The sequence below is a fragment of the Physeter macrocephalus genome, chromosome 10 (assembly GCF_002837175.3).
Source record: "Physeter macrocephalus isolate SW-GA chromosome 10, ASM283717v5, whole genome shotgun sequence".
NCBI lineage: Eukaryota > Metazoa > Chordata > Mammalia > Artiodactyla > Physeteridae > Physeter > Physeter macrocephalus.
Genome location: NC_041223.1, coordinates 37,895,807 through 37,899,634, shown reverse-complemented (window position 1 = coordinate 37,899,634; position 3,828 = coordinate 37,895,807).

Genomic DNA, 3,828 nt, shown 5'->3' with positions numbered 1-3,828 from the left:
AAAAAAAGATGGCAGAGGAGTAAGATGTGGAGATCACCTTCCTCCCCACAAATACATCAAAAATACATCTACATGAGGAACAACTCCTACAGAACACCTACTGAACACTGGCAGAAGATCTCAGACTTCCCAAAAGGCAAGAAACTCCCCACGTACCTGGCTAGGGCAAAAGAAAAAAGAAAAAAACAGAGACAAAAGGATAGGGACGGGACCTACACCTCTGGGAGGGAGCTGTGAAGGAGGAAAGTTTTCCACACACACTAGAAGCCCCTTTGCAGGCAGAGACTGCGCATGGTGGAGGGGGGAAGCTTCAGAGCCACGGAGGAGAGCGCAGCAACAGGGGTGCGGAGGACAAAGCGGAGAGGTTCCCGCTCAGAGGATCGATGCCGACCAGCACTCACCAGCCCGAGAGGCTTGTCTGCTCACCCGCCGGGGCGGACGGGGGCTGGGAGCTGAGGCTCGGGCTTCAGAGGTCGGATCCCAGGGAGAGGACTGGGGCTGGTGGCGTGAACACAGCCTGAAGGGGTTAGTGCACCGCGGCTAGCCGGGAGGGAGTCCGGGAGAAAGTCTGGACCTGCCTAAGAGGCAAGAGACCATTGTTTCAGGGTGCATGAGGAGAGGGGATTCGGAGCACTGCCTAAACGAGCTCCAGAGACAGGCATGAGCTACAGCTATCAGCGCCAACACCAGAGACCGACATGAAACGCTAAGGCTGCTACTGCAGCCACCAAGAAGCCTATGTGCAAGCACAGGTCACTATCCACCCTCCCGGGAGCCTGTGCAGCCCTCCAATGCCAGAGTCCTGTGATCCAGGGACAACTTCCCTGGGAGAACACACGGCATGCCTCAGGCTGTTGCAATGTCATGCTGGCCTCTGATGCCCCAGGCTCGCCCCGCATTCCGTACCCCTCCCTCCCCCCGGCCTGAGTGAGCCAGAGCCCCCTAATCAGGCGACCTACATGCAGAGGCAGGTCCAAATCCAAAGATGAACCCCAGGAGCTGTGCGAACAAAGAAGAGAAAGGGAAATCTCTCCCAGCAGCCTCAGGAGCAGCAGATTAAATCTCTACAATCAAATTGATGTACCTGCAGCTGTGGCATACCTGAAGAGACAACGAATCATCCCAAAATTGAGGCAGTGGACTTTGGGAGCAACTGTAGACTTAGGGTTTGCTTTCTGCATCTAATTTGCTTCTGGTTTTATCTTTCTCTTAGTTTAGTATTTACAGTTTATTATCATTGGTAGATTTATTGATTTGGTTGCTCTCTTCTTTTTAAAATATATATATTTTTTATTTTTGTGAGTGTGTATGCGTATGATTCTTTATGTAATTTTGTCTGTACAGCTTTCCATTTACCACTTGCCCTAGGGTTCTGTCTGTCCGTTTTGTTTTTTTTTTTTCTGTATAGTTTTTAGCATTTGTTATCATTGGTGGATTTGTTTTCTGGTTTGGTTGCTCTCTTCTTTCTTTCTCTCTTTTTTAATTACTTTTTAATTTTTTTATTTTTAATAATATATTTTTTATTTCTTATTATAATAACTTTTTAATTTAATTTTATTTTGTTTTATTTTATTTTATTTTATTTTTCTTTCTTTCTTTCTTTTTCTCCCTTTTCTTCTCAGCCATGTGGCTCACAGTGTCTTGGTGCTCTGGCTGGGTGTCAGGCCTGAGCCTCTGAGGTAGGATACCTAAGTTCAGGACACTGGTCCACCAGAGACCTCCCGGCACCATGTAATATCAAACAGAAAAAGCTCTCTCAGAGATCTCCATCTCAACGCAAAGACGCAGCTCCACTCAATGAGCAGCAAGCTACAGTGCTGGACACCCTATGCCAAACTACTAGCAAGACAGGAACACAACCCCACCCATTAGCAGAGAGGCTGTCTAAAATCATAATACATTTACAGACGCCCCCAAAACACACCACCGGATGTGGTCCTGCCCACCAGAAAGATAACATCCAGCCTCATCCACCAGAACACAGGCACCAGTGCGCTCCACCAGAAAGCCTGTACAACCCACTGAACCAACCACTGGGGGCAGACATCAAAAACAAAGGGAACTATGAACGTGCAGCCTGCGAAAAGGAGACCACAAACACAGTAAGTTAAGCAAAATGAGAGACAGAGAAATACACAGATGAAGGAAGCAAGGTAAAAACCCACCAGACGAAACAAATGAAGAGGAAATAGGGATGGGCTCAGTAGCAGAATAACTGAGGCAGAAGGACGGATAAGTGACCTGGAAGATACAATAGTGGAAATAACTACTGCAGAGCAGAATAAAGAAAAAAGAATGAAAAGAACTGAGGACAGTCTCAGAGACCTCTGGGACAACATTAAATGCACCAACATTCGAATTATAGGGGTCCCCGAAGAAGAAGAGAAAAAGAAAGGGACTGAGAAAATATTTGAAGAGATTATAGTTGAAAACTTCCCTAATATAGGAAAGGAAATAGTCAATCAAGTCCAGGAAGCACAGAGAGTCCCATACAGGATAAACCCAAGGAGAAACACGCCAAGACACATAATAATCAAACTGTCAAAAATTAAATACAAAGAAAACATATTAAAAGCAGCAAGGGAAAAACAACAAATAACACACAAAGGAATCCCCATAAGGTTAACATCTGATCTTTCAGCAGAAACTCTCCAAGCCAGAAGGGAGTGGCAGGACATATTTAAAGTGATGAAGGAAAAAAACCTACAACCAAGATTATTCTAGCCAGCAAGGATCTCATTCAGATTTGATGGAGAAATTAAAACCTTTACAGACAAGCAAAAGCCAAGAGAATTCAGCACCACCAAACCAGCTTTACAACAAATGCTAAAGGAATTTCTCTAGGCAGGAAACACAAGGGAAGGAAAACACCTGAAATAACAAACCTGAAACAATTAAGAAAAGGAAAATAGGAACACACATATTGATAACTACCTTAAATGTAAATGGATTAAATGCTCCAACTAAAAGAAACAATTCAGTAAATGGTAATAGGACCATACATATCGATAATTACCTTAAATGTAAATGGATTAAATGCTCCCACCAAAAGACACAGACTGGCTGAATGGATACAAAAACAAGACCCATATATATGCTGTCTACAAGAGACCCACTTCAGACCTAGGGACACATACAGACTGAAAGTGAGGGGATGGAAAAAGATATTCCATGCAAATGGAAATCAAAAGAAAGCTGCAGTAGCAATTCTCATATTTCACAAAGCAGACTTTAAAATAAAGACTATTACAAGAGTCAAAGAAAGACACTACATAATGATCAAGGGACCGACCCAAGAAGAAGATATAACAATTGTAAATATTTATGCACCCAACACAGCAGCACCTCAATAAATAAGGCAAATGTTAACAGCCATAAAGGGGAAATCAACAGTAACACAATCTTAGTAGGGGACTTTAACACCCCATTTTCATCAATGGACAGATCATCCAAAACGTAAATAAATAAGGAAACACAAGCTTTAAATGATACATTAAACAAGATGGACTTAGTTGATATTTATATGACATTCCATCCAAAACCAACAGAATACACTTATTCTCAAGTGCTCATGGAACATTCTCCAGGATAGATCATATCATGGGTCACAAATCAAGCCTTGGTAAATTTAAGAAAACTGAAATCGTATCAAGTATCTTTTCTGACCACAATGCTATAAGACTAGATATCAATTACAGGAAGAGAAATCTGTGAAAAATACAAACATATGGAGAATAAACAATACACTACTAAATAACCAAGAGATCACTGAAGAAATCAAAGAGGAAATCAAAAAACACCCAGAAACAAATGACAATGAAAACACAA